General features: G+C 41.3%; 1 protein-coding gene across 3 annotated transcripts in view; it reads right to left on the bottom strand.

The window, feature by feature from the left end:
- PLD1 (phospholipase D1) overlaps window positions 1-16,777 on the bottom strand; it is a 200,263-nt gene that overhangs the window by 144,385 nt on the left and 39,101 nt on the right. The window contains exon 1 of one of the 3 annotated variants that reach the window (XM_060011143.1): window positions 6,189-6,229. The exons of 1 other annotated variant lie outside the window; for it this stretch is intronic. The gene's annotated coding sequence lies outside the window, so the exon portion shown is untranslated. Of the gene's footprint in view, window positions 1-4,440; window positions 4,573-6,188; window positions 6,230-16,777 lie in introns of those variants that run through there. One more of the 3 variants, XM_060011142.1, reaches the window with a different exon arrangement.

Below are 16,777 nucleotides of genomic sequence, written 5' to 3'. Positions count from 1 at the left end.
CTCAGGAGTTGTGGCACACGGGCTTTGTTGCTCCGCGGCATGTGGGATCTTCCCGGACCAAGGTTTGAACCCGCGTCCCCTGCATTGGCAGGCAGATTTTTAACCACTGCACCACCAGGGAAGCCCCAGGACAGGTATATTTTAAACATAACCAAGTACGTGATGCACAAATAGCTTACTATCCAGTGTTTTATCTTAAATATCTATCATCACCATTTCCTCCAATTACAGTTTTTCTTAAGTAAAACTGTAGTAGTTGCATAATGATCCATTATGCAGTTTTCTTTTATTGTATATTTTGATTATTTCCAACTTTTCATGACAATAAATAACACTTCAATGAGTATTTCTGTAGTTAAAGCTTTTGCACTCCTACCTGGAAAATTCCAATCTATTGCCCTATTCCTTTTGTGATTTCCTCTATTGGTTTTAGGAAGAGAAAGTGCTTCCCCATCCAAATAATAAAACCGTTTGACTTCTTTCTTTCTTTCTTTTTTTAAAATATAACTCCTTAACCTATGGACTGTATTTTTACATATTTTTAAAGGTTCCAACCTAATTTGTCACATGTTTAAGTTTTGGCCCAATCTAGAGTAAGTTATTTGCCCCACATTTTCAAATGCACATTTATGTTTTTAAAGGAAATACATGTCTCATATTCCTGGTTCTCCACTAAGCCTCAGAAAGCCTTCAGGACTGACAAAATAATCAGAGCTTTGATTATCAGCAGGAAATCATACTGGGCAGGAAGGAAGAGGACACTCATACAGGCCAGATTAAAGCTAAACAATCAAAAGGTCCAAGTTTGAGCCTTAGCGGTTTTATCATTTTAGCCTTAAAAAGTCTCAAAAGTTCCAAGATTAGCTTGTGTAGTTAAAAGACAGTTTTCAACTGTGGGCTTATTTGCCACATGGACTGGTCCCCACTGATCTCAGTTACTGACCACGAGTAAGCTCTACATCCTGCCACTGGTCACTGGTTCTTGCCACTGGTCCCCAGCAGAACATGTGAGAAAGCAGAGTACAAGCTCACCCACACCAACACCCAGTAGGAAAAGGACACAAAGGACATGCCTTACTGGTTGACAGTGGGTCAACAGAAGCATCTTTGAGTAGCAAGCGCAGCACAGATATCAGTATTTACATGGTTGCTTCTCATTAATAATAAAGACTGGATTATATTTCCCAAAGACATCAACTCCTCGTACCATTTTCTCCCCCACCACAACACCCCTCTGAGGCACAATACTATTACTGCTGACTGGCTGCTATGACTTGGGACAAATTACGTAACTTCCCTGGGACAGTTTCATCAACTGTAAAATGGGGATAATAAAGACAATTGACCCCTTAGGGTTGTTGTGAGGATTACATGAGAGGCTTAGACCAGAGACTGCCTTTAGGAAATGCTTTTTGCGTGTTAGTTGTTATTATTACTATTACCACTCCCTCTACTACTCCTGCCACAGGTACTAATACCTTCAACCCCAGAAATGCCAGAAGGGCAAACTTAAATTGGCTTCTTCAGAAGGAACCAAGGAACTGGGGAAGTCTATGGTCAGATCAGCCCTGGGAGTAGAATCTATCCTCAGCCTTTGCAATCCCTCTGGGAAGTTAGTATGCACTGTCATTATTAAAATAGTTCATTTCTGCGGTGGGCGGCACCACAGTCTCCCTTGCTTTCTGCCCCACTTTCTGATACGTAAACACAAGACCCTTGCACATCGGCACCTTCAGTGAGCAGGGTTAGGAGCAAGAACTCAGCGGGTCAGGCATGAAAAAGGCAGAGGTGGCTGTACAAGATGACTCTGACAAGGCCAGAAACTGCAAATCAAGAACCGACAGCTCCCCAAACAGGCACCTCGAAGATGAAGACTGTGGGCAGGAAATGAGAGTGATCTGGGGTGTGAATGGAACCAGACAACAGGTGAACATTTATCATAAAGGTTCAGCAGTCAGAAAACCCACTCCTGACATCATGATTCCTCCTGTTTATTCATTTCTTTCCTCTAAGTCCTTACCTTCTACTGACATTTAACCTTCCTGATGTTTCGAGTGTGGGCCAATGCATGTTGAAATAATGGATCATCAACTACGTTCATAACCATCTGAGATTTATGAGGCATCAAGGGTACTTTTGACTGTTAACAAGAAAGCATGTTGGATAAAAATTAATCGGCTCAAAGCTTAACCTGATATGGAACGGGAAAAATGTCCGTCTCTACTTGATTTTAGCCAAAAAGCAGAGATGTCACAAAACTAAACCAGTCTGGCAAGATGAGAACAAAACTGCAATGTGTGTGCCAAGCCTGGAATCAGGAATAAGATTTGCCTCCATCCCAAATTACAGATTTTGAGCACTCTATTGTACAGTCTTTTTTTTCCCCTCATGTTTGGAGGAAGCTTATTGTAATGAATATCCTTTGGAAAAACCCTAAAATCTGGTTTTCAAGGAGTTTCCCCTCTTACTCTAGCCTTTGCCACATTGTTTATTTCTGTTTCTAATCAGTACTGTTCTGTTATCATCTGTAGAAGAAAAGGCTGCGAAGCACTTGGGAACACAGAAACTGAGACCTACCAGACCTAACTGAGCTTTAGGTGAGCTAAGAGCAAACAGGTAATCAACAAGTAAAATGTCTTAACACAGTCCTTTAAATCATTGAGGAGCTACAATCAGATTTACAGAAGTCTTCTTTAAAATTTTAAGTTAATAGCATTTAATAATTAATAAGACCACATATGCAGTACTAGCATATATTAAGCAAGTCATAGCAATCTCTGCTCTCTTTTTTTTGGATTTACTGTTGAAGAAAATATCTGCAGAGGCAGGGGTAATAATACAGCTGTACGACTGTGTCTTGAGGGGGATAAAGTACAGTCAACTTTGCAATCCTGAGATAGCATGCAGCCATAACTTTGCAACTTCAGCCTCAGCAGAGATAAGACTGGGATCTTTAAACTTTAGCAAATCACCTCAAAGATTTCTTTAAGTACCTACTTCTGTCTCCCTTCTCCCTCAATTTTATATTTTTAAACACAGGAGAACCTGAGAGAACAGACCCTTTCTGAAACACTGTATTTCCCAGCGGGGGAAAAAAGAGGAGACTCAAATGGCAATAACAGAAGCATATTAGCATATTTTAAAACACCCATACTGGGACTTCCCTGGTGGCACAGTGGTTAAGAATCCGCCTGCCAGAGCAGGGGACACAGGTTCGAGCCCTGGTCTGGGAAGATCCCACATGCCGCGGAGCAACTAAGCCCGTGCGTCACAAATACTGAGCCTGCGCTCTACAGCCCGTGAACCACGACTACTGAGCCTGCGAGCCACAACTACTGAAGCCCACGCGCCTAGAGCCCGTGATCCACAACAAGAGAAGCCACCGCAATGAGAAGCCCATGCACCGCAACTAGAGAAGGCCCACGCACAGCAACAAAGACCCCAATGCAGCCAAAAACAAACAAATACATTTATTAAAAAAAAACCCACCAGCGCTTACCTCAAACTAAAGCATACATAAAGTAACATAAAAGCCAATATATTTCATAAAGTGTTGCAAACTTGAAAACACCATCAAATCAAACTACGTACTCTTGTGAAACAACTTCATGCTGGATTGCTTTGGTGACAAGTAAACAAAGGTAATATCGCTCTCTAGATGTCTAAGTTAATGAAGTTAAGGAAGATATTCTCTTGATACTTCGCTCTATTGACTTAATTTCATTTCAATACTGTTAGCGATCCTTTCATTGTCTTACAAGGCACACCGTTTCGACAGTCATATTTATTCCTAGAGGAATCACTTAAGAATAAAAACAGTGATCACTAAGGAAGAGATTCAGTCCAGCTTGATCCACCTACACTCTGCCCACGTCAACTGCTATGCAGGTGTTTTCTGAGGCATTCTAGGAAAATGTCAGACTTTTCAAAAAGAAAATTAAAATCATATTCTGGTTCCTTGTAACTATAAGCGGTAGGCCCCAGAGAAAACAATGCATCAGGCAAGCACGCACAGGGTGTGAAGGACGACACCACTGGTTGGGGCACTACACACTGCTGTCTCCCGTTCCACAAAGTAAAATCAACCATGTATAAAATCATAGTTATTCCTAGAAAATATAATGGGAAGACACAAAGAAAGGAATTCTGAAAAAGGAATTGAAAATGCATGTGAACAGGTACAAACCTCTAGACTGCACATCCAACACATAAATGTCATTTCTTCTTGGCTTCCACCTGCATTTAATATTGTCCAGCAATGCATACATTACAAGGAGAACCATAACCCCCAGACCTCCGTGGGATCGACGAACTCACATTATTTTCTAAAAGAACGCAGCAACAGCACAAATGCTATGCTGACTGTCATGTCATCGCCCCGGGAGGACAGAAAGAAAATCTGACACATGCAGCAGAAAGTTCAAAACCTTATTTACTAACCTGGTGCCCCTGTGAAAGTAGTCGCTTCATATTGCTTGAAAGAAAGAATCCTTACTATGAAACTAATCTCCAAAGCAGCTGATAGCCGACAGGGGAAAAAATAACTGACTACCCCGAGAATCCACAGACACGGGGAAAGCAGTGTGTTCCCAAGCCCCGTTTTTGGCCAACTCCCCAAAGGCCACTTAAGTCATAGCCAAGCCCACAAAGCACTTTAGCCTATAAGCTTTAGTAATGAACTTGAAACCACTCCCATATGTTAAATAGACACTGGGCTGCTGTGAGAAATAAAACTCACATACAGAATGAGCTAAGGCTTCAGGCTTCATCTTTGTACTTGCTACCCAAGAAAACTGTAACACACCAGCTGAAACAAAGAGCACTCTCATTCCCTTCTTGCCCCTCAGATGCTGTATTAAAGTGACTCATTCATTTTAAACAAGAGGAATACAGTCTGCCCTCCACTAGTGCCATGAAATGAGTTTTATATTGTTGCCTAAATTGGTGGTGGTGGTGATGGAACATACAGCACTATAATTTCACATTGCCTAAGAGGGACCACATGAAGTTATTGCTTCTGAGAACCAAAGGCACATACTACCACTATTTCTAGATTTTTAAAATACATTAAATAAGCATAAAACCTCATTAATCACTAAAGTCTAACAATTAGGTTCAAGAGGAAAACTTATGAAAGCATTTTCTAACTTCTGATTCTAACTTAGTGTCTGTAACTGTGAAAATCACTCATAATTCAAATTCACCATCTACAGTTAGGTTATATTATAAAATAAAAAAAGTTTTTTGGTGGTTTTGTAGTTTTTTATAGTTTAAACTGGGACTTATGACTCACAATGGTTTCAAAGTAAGAAATTTATTTTTCATTCTAGAAAAACTTAATTGATAATTTAAAGCATTTATATCTTAAAAAAATAATGTTCCAGTACATCGCTTAAGAATAAAAACCCGGGCTTCCCTGGTGGTGCAGTGGTTGAGAGTCTGCCTGCCGATGCAGGGGACAGGGGTTCGTGTCCCGGTCCGGGAGGATCCCACATGCCGCGGAGCGGCTGGGCCCGTGAGCCATGGCCACTGAGCCTGCGCGTCCGGAGCCTGTGCTCCGCAGCGGGAGAGGCCCGCGTACCGCAAAAAAAAAAAAAAAAAAGAATAAAAATCCATGCGCTGCTTTTTAACATGAAGTGTTCACAGTTATACACAATCTTCCCCTAATTTTCAATGCCAAGAGCAGTTTTAATTCTTGTTTCCATGATTTCTATCTTATTTAAATAAGACCTATCTAACATAATGGTCAAGGTTACCAAATTTAATGTTTCTTCTGAGCCATAAAAATGGGACCAAATATTCCGAGGAAGGGGCTTCCCTGGTGGCGCAGTGGTTGAGAGTCCGCCTACCAATGCAGGGGACACGGGTTCGTGCCCCGGTCTGGGAGGATCCCACATGCCGCGGAGTGGCTAGGCCCGTAAGTCATGGCCGCTGAGCCTGCGCGTCTGGAGCCTGAGCCCCGCAACGGGAGATGCCACAACAGTGAGAGGCCCGCGTACCGCAAAAAACAAACAAACAAACAAAAAATATTCCGAGGAAAACTTGATTCACTTGTCGCCAAGTAGATTTACATGTATTTCCGGTAAAATTCAAGTTACTCAAAACCTATGAAACAGAAGTCATTAGCATATTAGCTCAACAAGATCAGGCATGAAAAGCCCTGAAACTCCCTCAGATCTAACACTCACCCTGCTGGCCTCTTCTACGCACTCCCAGGGTCAGGGCTGAATAGCTTCTCCAGGGGTCACTTCAGAATGACGGAGCAAGACAGCCACCTCAGTGAGAAAACCAGCCTCAAGCCCTGGCCCATGCCTTATAAAGGAGCCAGTGCCCCACCTGGTGGCAAAACGTAGAAAAGGCTGAAACAGTTAAACCTCAGGGGAAATACTGCTTCAATGTTGAAAGAAAAAGGGAAGAAAAGGATCAGTTATAAGAGCACATTAATGTCACAATGTGTGGTAGGAATCATGAAAAGTTTCTTCCCTCAGAGCACAATATTTATAGAGGATATGAAAACACTCATGCAAAAAAAAAAGTAATTACATTCAAAATCATCTTTTTATGTGGATTGGTTTGCAAGCATATATGATGATATGCATTCCCAGAGAAATCCTCTGATAAATAATATTGATCTCTCTCCTACCCAAAGGGCTGCAAGAAAAATTCCTGTGAGATCAACATAATCTCTGAAATGGAAGAACCATGGATAAATCCCCAACTCAACTAGCTAACTGCTGGTGGGACCGTGTCTCCATCATTCTGTTAAGAGGCTGTATCCCCAGGAGTCCTCCTACCTTTCTTTCAAAAAGTATTTCCTTTTGTCTCACATAAATTATTTCTGCTAAAATCAACGTTCTGATATCAACCTCAATGGAGATGAAGAAGAGTTAAATATTGGGTTTCGAATTACACAACAGTCTTTAATAAAACTCCAGCAAAAATAAAAGTATAGTAGGATGTGACTTTTAAACGAGCCCAAGCCACATTACTGAAACTAAAACTAATAACAATAGCTGATATTTAAGCTCTCAGTATAAGCCAGGCATGGTTCTAAAGGGCTTCAGGAGATTAATTCATTTATATCACACAAATCCATAATTATGCCAGTTTCACAGATGAGAAAACTGAGGCATCTAAAGGGTATCTTGCCAACAGCTAGTGGCGGAGCTGGGATTAGAACCCAGGTCATTTGGCTCTGAAGTCAGCGCCGCTAACCACATACTTTGATAATGCTGTCCTCCCGGGTGCACACCACTGGTGAAACCCTGCCAGACTCTGCTCAAATGCAAGAGAGCAGGAGTTGGTTGGACAAGAACTGCTCTATGGACAGTCCTCATAACGGCACAGGCTGGGAAAGGCTGTCCAGCCAAGCAGCCGCAGAACTGAGACCTGGAGGCCATGAGGCAGGTAAGGAATCCCCAGGCAGAAGGCACTCACTCTGTTTGCCAAGGAAAAGGGGGAAGTGAGGAGTGGGCCGCTGGAGGGATCATAGGGAGCTTGGTGAGGCTGGGGGACCAACAGAAGAAAACTTTGTGAGGGAGGCGGGAGTCCTCTGATGTCACATCATGGAGGTAAAGAGACATGACCAAGACATTTTAAACCACAGTGTGTACATGTTGGAAAGAGAAGTAAGAAGGAACTAAGCCCTGTAGGGTACGCAGGAATTTAGAAGACGTTGCAGGTAAAGAAAAGGGCAGACCAGCGCTTTAAAATGTACAAGTCTACACTTCCATAAACATTATCAAGGAGGCTAGGGCGGTAACCCTGGCCACAGCAGCGCTCACTTACTTGCTCAAGCTAGGTCTGGGGCCTGAGCCACGTGGAAGTTGTTAATGCTACCAACAGAACAGGGAACACAGGAGGAAGAGCAGGCTGGCGGGAGGAGCAGGGGTGGGATAGACAAGCCGAGGAGTTGGCTTTTGGAGACCAAGGCCGAGTGCAAAGTCCTGTGGGTCGTCCAGGGTGGATGTGCAGTGGGCTGCAGGAGATACAGGTCTGGCGCTCCTGTCCCCTGCATGGACGGGAGGCACACATCTAGGGTGACAGCAGCTGGAGGGCAGCAGGGGGGCACACAGCGTAAGAGGAAAGGGTGAAGTTTCAAGGCAAGAGGTATCTGAGGATTTCAGAGAGAATTCAGGACATGGGTAGGGAAATTTTTTTTTTTTTTTTTTTTTGCGGTACGCGGGCCTCTCACTGTTGTGGCCTCTCGCGTTGCGGAGCACAGGCTCCGGATGCGCAGGCTCAGCGGCCACGGCTCACGGGCCCAGCCGCTCCGTGGCATGTGGGATCTTCCCGGACCGGGGCATGAACCCGTGTCCCCTGCATCGGCAGGTGGACTCTCAACCACTGCGCCACCAGGGAAGCCCGGGAAATTTTTTGTTTTAATTTTTACTCACCTTTAACTGAAATTTAGCATCCCCTTCAATTACAAATGTAGGCAATAATTCACGGTAAAATTAGGTGTAACTGTGACTTGTCACAAGTAGAAATCAAAGACATCTTCATATCACAGTACAGTATTGCAAGTATCTCAAAGTATCGTTTCCACTCATTACTACCCCAAAATTACAGTAGTTATTAAATCTGCCACTAGCTCTTGGTAGGTAGTGTGTTAATAAGGGGTGGATATTATTATATTATTACTTTTTTGGTATAACTGTATATCAGTTTAATCGGTTTCCTTGGTAACCCTATGCATACTAATTTTCATGTCTGATATTTTCGCTGTAAGAATCTTTACTGCAAGCAGTTCTGCTGCATAGCTAATTGGCCATAAGACAATTTTGCCGTAAAAGATGAAATAATGAAACTAAAATAGGGACATTAAAAAGGACATAACAAAACATGAAAAACTAATAACAAAATTTTTAAAATATCTTCTTAGTGAAAGCAATGATACGTCCTTTCTCAAAGTCAGTCATTAAGGATTCAGGATCTCGTGTTGAACATAAGTTCTTCATGGTTTAAAAAACAGTCTGCTGTAAGGCTCTTCAGGTTTCCCTGGAAGTAAACCGAACAGACAAGGTATGCTGCTATTTATCTATGTCACGTATATAAACGTATATGTAAAGTAGTACATATCTGTACCGCATTTATATGTTCCATGACAGTCCTTATATTTCACCAAATCATCTAAGCCAGTTTCTATGCCAAATACGAAAATTTTGTCTACATCATGTTCTCCACTATCAAAGAGCAAAAAAATTTCACCATTTTCATAAAACTTATCAAGAATCATGTAACCAATTTCTTTCTAGGAGATGAGAAGCTTGATTCTTCCTTTGCCTCCAACTTCTAATACTGCGTGACAAACTTGGTAAAGATGGCATTACAAAACAAGCTGTTGTATCTAAATGAGCTAAAGAACTGATAATTAATGCTTAGACTGTCATGTATTACTAGCTGCCTCTTTTATATTTGTCATAGTTTGGTAAACTTGCTCTGACGGGATAGAGGGATGACTGTACTCATCGAAGGATTTGCAAACTGTTATGCTATTTTCTGGTATAGTATACAGTCTGGCTTTACACTTTCTTATTTCACACTTCAGTAAGTTTTCTTTTCACCGTATTTTCTATCAAGTTGCTATAACGTAGTCGAAACCAAACTGTCGCCTAGTTATTTTATCTTTGACGGCAAAATTGCCTTACGACCAATTAGTTGTGCAATGAGACTGCTTTACGGCAAAGATGTTTACGGCAAAAATAGCTAGAACCTCTAATTTTATTCGTTTAAATTTATGCAGTTAACTTAATGCATTAAACATTATTCTGAAAAGGGATTCATTAGCGTCACTAGAATGCCAAAGGGGGTCCATGCACACACACAAAAAACCAAAGAACATCTGATTTAAGGGGAGGGGGGAGAAAAACACAGGAAGACACTTAAATAAAGGAATACAGAAAAGGGGAGACCGTGTATGAGAATGACCTGGATTCAAACCCAGGACTTCTGATTTGTGTTCTTTCCTCCACCAACCACAGAACCCCTTCATTTGTGTCAACAAAGTGCTTTCATAGGTTATCAGCTCACTAGCTCATCACAAAGACCCAGAGTAGGAAAAGGCAGGTGACGCCAACCTGCCTGAAACCTCAGAGAAGCCGCTGTACGAGAAGACACCACTCCCCGGGCCAGTCCCAGGCGTGGAACCTGGCATCTGCCACCCCCCCACACCCCTCTATGGAGCCGAGCCATAGTCCTGAGCACAGAAGAGGCGACGACGACGACCGGCCGAGCCCACATATCACATTAGCTGGAACCTGATCAGGAGAGGACAGAAGAGTGAGTGCAGAACCTGACGAGTAGATCCTTCTTCTCTTCAGGCTTCCGTTTGCAGGGAGGACTAACAATTTATTTGGATGCTTTGCTCAAAATTCTCTTATTTAGTTCTGATTCTTAAACGGGGTGAATTACAGGACTTACAGTATTCCAACTGTTTGATTTTCCTTTGGCTGTAATCAGAACAGAAGCCTATAGTTAAGCCATTAGTTTGAAATTAGATAAACAGGCTGAAACAATGCGCTCTCTGTTCTCTCCTGGCTGTGCCCACCGACAGGCGTTCATTATTTAATATGTCAGAGCCGTGTTGCCAGGGCTCTGTGAACGACAACGTGGTTTATTGTCTTCACATCCATTCCCTGTTCTGCCACATCTGTCATGGCTCATATCTATATTTTATCTTTTTTGTTTTATTTTGATTCTCTTACAGGGTCATTTTCTTAACTACTACAAATTGCTCTGACATCTATTCTAACGCAGCAAAAGGTAACATTTATTTTTTAACTTCTTGATAACAAAAAACTGAAGGGACACAAGGACACTCTTTTAGATTGCTTCAAATTTACACAAAATTATATCATTAAAGCAAGTTTTATCTCGTGGTTGGCTAGATATTTTTTTTCAAAAATCTGATCTGTTCACAGGTTACTGTGGCCTCTTCTCATATAATGTGTGTTTCCTTTTACATGATAATGAGAATGTGGCTATACATGACTCACCTAATATCCTTGTGGGGGAAGAAAACTTTTCCCTTCTTCCCTTTAGGTTCTTTGGCTGGTCTAATAATTAAATTGACATAGACAGATTAACAGGAGAAATATACATTTAATTTTGTACATACGAGAGCCGGTAAAAATATGAGATTCAAAGAAGTGACCGAAGCAGGCAGCTTTTATGCCTTTTAGACAAAAGAAACAATAAATTTGTGAAAAATTGACAAAACATACGGGTTTGGGCTTGGGGTAGCAAATTAATGAAGAAGTAACAAGATTTGTTTATATAGCCTTCTTGGCCCTGAATTCCCTGTCTCTGGCAATAAGGATGCCTTCTACCCTCCTGGTATAGGGAGGATCCCTTTCACATGGGAGAGTTATTTCCTGCTCTCAAGGAGACAAAGGAGATGAGAGTATCCTTCTTGCACTGGCTGTTTCTTAAGTAACTTTAATTCAAAATAATCAATATGCCAAAGTAGCATATTTTAGGGTGACATATTCTGCTTTCACGTTCTTCCGAAAAAAAGTTGAGTATTTCTTAATACGCATATTAAAATGTAAATTATTATGTTTATTGGTTGGCCTTTAATTTCTAAGTTTCTCTATTCTCTTCCTTCTTTTTTTTAAAGTAAGAAGCCATAGTGAAAATTGTCCCTTGCCTTCTCGTCACAGCCACCTAGAGTGAGAATTCCTGTGGATGAAAAGAGTTCAAAATTGGCTTCCAGGCCCAGGGGACAGAAGAGCAGTGCCCTCCTGTGTCTGCTTCTCCTTGGACACATGGACACATGGACTCAGCATGCCTGTCCACTATCTGTGCATCAGAGAGTAATGCCGTGAGCCACCTGCACTGTGCGGGAGAAGGGAGTGAACCTGGCAGCAGGAAGCCTGTGATGTGTTACCTTCTTTCCTAATTACCCATAAGCACTTCTTTCTTGCTTGCCCATTCCTAGTAAGGAAGGGCTTCTTGTCACCTGAAGCCACTTGCTTTCGTTCTTACCTTGTTTTCTTTGCGTTGCTCTCAAACTTCCTCACAAGACCTCTCCCTCCAGCCAAACTGATTCATTCCATTTTTCAACTCCCCTAGTTCTTCCCCCACTTTGTCTTTATGCCACTGTCCCACCTTTGATGCCCTTCCACCTCATGGCCAATAAAGGATTAAAATTGTGCGCAGTGTTTCAAGGCGTAGCCTAAATCCACGTGCTACACAAGGCCTCCTCATACTACCCTGGTTTAAAAAAAAACGCTTTTATTTCTCATACCTAGAGCAATCACCATCAGCAATGCATTAGGCAACTATTTAAGCCTGATAACATTTCTACTGTTGTCTCGATTGGTTATTTAAATAGTCTATGGCATTTAACTTTTCATGTACTTATATGTTTCCTCCAACTAAGTTACCAATAACTGGATCACAAGTTATACCTCTGAAATCAACCACTGTAAAAAGCATATAACAGGCAAAACCCACCTTAATTAGCTATTTGTTGGTTGATTGTAAGAGGTTTAAATTATTTGTATTATTGAACAGTAATTACAATAACAGCCAACACTATTGCCACAAATGTCTTATTATACCCAGTATCTTATTTGACATTCACATCTGCCCTATGAGGTAGATACCATGATTTCCCCCACTTCTCAGATGAAGAAAATAAAGCCTGCAAGGTTCACTTGCCCATAGTCATTCATTCAACATATATTTTTTGAGCACCTACTATGTGACAAGCATTGTTAACAGCATTAATGATTCAAAGCAGAAAGTCCCTGTCCTCAGGGAGCTTGTACGTATTCTACTAGGGGAAATAGACTATCAACAAATAAATATCAAACCAAATAATGCTAAAGGCTAAGAAGAAAACCAAAGCAGAGTAAGGGAATGGAGAGAAATGGGGTGGAGGGCACCCTCCTTACATAGAGTGGTCAGAAAAGGCCTCTCTGAGGAGACGACACTTAAGCAGAGACCTGAATGAAGTAAGGTAACAAGCCATGTAACTATCTGGGGAAAAGGTTCCAGGCAGAAGAAACAGAAACTGCAAAGGCCCTGAGGCCAATGTAGTCAGAGTATTGTGAAAGAAGGAGCAATAGAAGGGGATGAAGTCAGGGAGTGAACAGGGAAGTCTGATCATGTGAGGCTTTGTAAACCATTGCACAGGTTTTCCTCCCCCTAAATATAATGGAAAGGCTCTAGAAGGTTTTAACCAGGGAAGTGAAATGCTGTAATATTTTAAAAGGTGACTCAAGTTGTATAAAGAATAGACTGAGAGAAAGCAGATTACTTAGAAGAATATTGCAGTAAACTGGAGATGATGGTGTCTTGGAATAGAGTGATAGCTAAGAAGTGGATAGATCTAAGATAGAGCCAAGAGGGTTTTCTAATGTAGGGAAATGCAGAGTGTAAAAGAAAGAAAGGTGCCAGGGAAGACTCTAAGACTGATATATAAGCAAAAAGGAAAAAAGTCCAATTACTGATCTGGGGAACATGGTGGGTGGTGGGGAGTGAGAAGGTGCAAAACATTTCAGAGGCAAATCAAGAGTTCCATTCTGGAAGGGTTAAGTTTGAGATACGTTTTAGATATCCAAATGAAGATTGGTAGGAAGTTGAATATATAAGTCTGGGCTTTGGATATATAAGTCAGGACTGAGATATGAAATTGGGAATCTGATGGCTATAGACATTGTTGTTGGCTTTAAGTAACATATTCACACCATGAGACTGACTGAGAATGGATAAAGGACAGAAGTCTGAGGACTGAGGCTCGGGGTCCTCTCACATCTAAACGTTAGGAAGAGAAGGATCCAGCAAAGGAGGCCAAAAAAAGAGCTGCCAGTGAGATGGGAGGAAAACCAGGAGAGCACAGTGAGACAGAGCCAGGTGAACAAAATGCTTCAAGGATAGAGTGACCAATTATGTCAAGGCAGTTGAAAGATGAAGAAAGAGGAAGACTGAACTGACCATTGGATACAGCAGCGTGGAGGTCACTGGTGACCTAGAAAAGAGTGGTTTCAGGGAAATTTGGGCACAAAACCTAAATGGAGTGGGTTCAAATGAGACTGTGACTACAAGACATTGCTGAGAGAAATTAAAGATCTAATAAGTGGACATACCATGTTCATGGATTAAAATACTAAATATTAAGATGTAGTTCTCCACAAACTAATCTGTAAGTTCAATAAACCCAGTCACAATTTCACTGGGCTTTTTGTAGAAATTGACAAGCTAATTCTAAAATGTGTATAGAAATGCAAATGACCTAGAATAGCCAAACCAATTATAAAAAATAAGACCAAAGTTGGAGGACTTACACCACCTGACTTTAAGACTTTGACTAGGGCTTCCCTGTTGGCGCAGTGGTTGAGAGTCCGCCTGCCGATGCAGGGGACATGGGTTCGTGCCCCGGTCCGGGAGGATCCCACATGCCGCGAAGCGGCTGGGCGCGTGAGCCATGGCCGCTGAGCCTGCGCGTCCGGAGCCTGTGCTCTGCGGCGGGAGAGGCCACAACGGTGAGAGGCCCGCGTACCGCAAAAAAAATTTTAAATAAATAAATAAATAAATAAATAAATAAATAAAAGACTTTGACTAGTAAGTCTACCGTAATGAAACAGTCTGATACTGGCATGGGATCCACAAAGAGATCAATGAGACAGAACAGAGAGCTTAGAAAAAGACCCACACTTATACGATCATTTGAATTTTCACAAGTTGACAGAGAAATCCAATAGAGAAAGACAAGGCTTTATAACAAATGGTGCTAAGACAACTAAATATCTCTATGGCAAAATAAATAAATCTTGACCCAAATCACATCACACACAAAAACTAATTTGAAATGGATCATAGACCTAAATGTAAAAGCTAAAACTATAAAGCTTTTAGATATGACACAGAAAGCAATAAACTTAAAAGGAAACAAATTACACTTAATCAAAGTTAAAATTTTCTACTCATCAAAATACACCATTAAGAAAATGAAGGGAGTTCCCTGGTGATCCAGTGGTTAGGACTCCACATTCTCACTGCCGAGGGCCTGGGTTCGATCCCTGGTCAGGGGACTAAAATCCCACAAGCCGTGCAGTGTGGCCAAGAAAAAAAAAAAAAAATGAAAATGCATAGGTAAATCATAGTCTGGGAGAAAATGTATGCTAACCATATATCTGACGAAGAACTGATATCTAGGACATGTCATGAAGGCTTACAATTCCATAAAAAGAGAGCAAAAGATTGGACAAGAACTTCACAGAAGAAGATAAACTAATGATCAATAAACACAGGAAAAGTACTGAATGTTAATATTCATCAAAGAAATTTATACAAAAAGCACAATGAGATATCACTACATACCCACCAGAATGGATAAACTGAAAAAGACTGACAAAACCAAATGCTGACAAGGACACAGAGCAATCCGAACTCTCATATACCGTTGGTCAGAGTGTAAAACAATACTACCATTTTTTTTTAAGTTCTAGCAGTTTCTCATAGAACTAAATATACACCTACCCTATGACATGATAATTTCACTCCTAAGTATTTAGACAAAAGAAAAGAAAACCTATATCCACAAAAAGACTTTTGTGTGTGTTTGTGGCAAGTTTATTCATAATAGCCCCAAACTGAAAACATCCTAGGTATCCATCAATAGGATAATGAATAAACAAACTATTGTATAGTCAAACAACGGAATAATACTTAGCGGTAGAAAGGCACGAATAACTAATACACATGCTACGGGTGAATCTCAAAAACACTTTGCTGAGTGAAAGAACATACACAAAAGAGTACATACTGTATAATTCAAATTATTACATATGGTGGGGGAAAATCAAAACAGAGGTTGCCTCCGGCAGGAGATGGGAGGGTGGACTGGAGATTGATTGGGAAGGAGCATGAGGGAACTTTCTGTGGTGATGGTCGTGTTCCACACTTTGTAAGGGTTTGGATTGCAGAGACGTGTACCTATTTGTCAGAACCCTGATGATTCACTTACGATTGGTGCGTTTCAGCATATGTAAATTTCACCTCCAAAGACAGCAGCACTATGAACAAATACTGAACTCTAATTAATAACATGCACACTGAAGTGTTTAAGAGAGCGTGTGCTAATGCCTGCAACTTGGTTTAAAATGCATCCCAAACCTAAGATGGATTGATGGAAGGATCACGGGATGAAGAGATGACAAGATATGTGTTAGCAAATAAAACAAAACGTTAAAGCAAATAAAACATTAATTGTAGAGTCTAGGTGGTGGTTATATGGGTGTTCACTTTAAAATTCTTTCAACTTTTCTGTATGTTTCAAAATGTTCATAGTAACATGTTAGGCAGGGTGGGGTGGAAAGTATGAGGTATGTTATTGGAGATAGAGAACAGACAACTTATTAAAGAGTTTTGCTTTAAAGAGGAACAGTGAGGTGTGGCAAAGCGGCTGGGAGACAAAGGATTAAGGAGGGTATTTTAAAAGAATGGAGATGTTATAGAATTTTTGAATAATGAGAATGATCCAGTAAAAAGAGGAAGTTTGATGAAGTTAGTGGGAGGATACTGTAGAAGCAAAGTTCCAAATAGGCAAGAGCAGAGGATCTGGTGGGTTGGGAGTGAGATGGACCTCAGCCAGGAGCACACACAGCTCGTCCACAGCAAAGACCGGGTGTTGGGGGAGTAGAATTACGGGCCAACGCAGGAGGATTTGGTGGTAGGGGAATGAGAGGCTTCTGTTCCAACTACTTGTAGTTTCCTACTGAAATAAGCAGCAAGATCACTGGCTGAGAGAGAGAGACAGGAGGGGACT

Source organism: Delphinus delphis, chromosome 4, assembly GCF_949987515.2.
Source record: "Delphinus delphis chromosome 4, mDelDel1.2, whole genome shotgun sequence".
Classification (NCBI taxonomy): domain Eukaryota; kingdom Metazoa; phylum Chordata; class Mammalia; order Artiodactyla; family Delphinidae; genus Delphinus; species Delphinus delphis.
The sequence above is the reverse complement of the archived record's forward strand: the minus strand, read 5'-3'. Positions and strand labels throughout refer to the sequence as shown.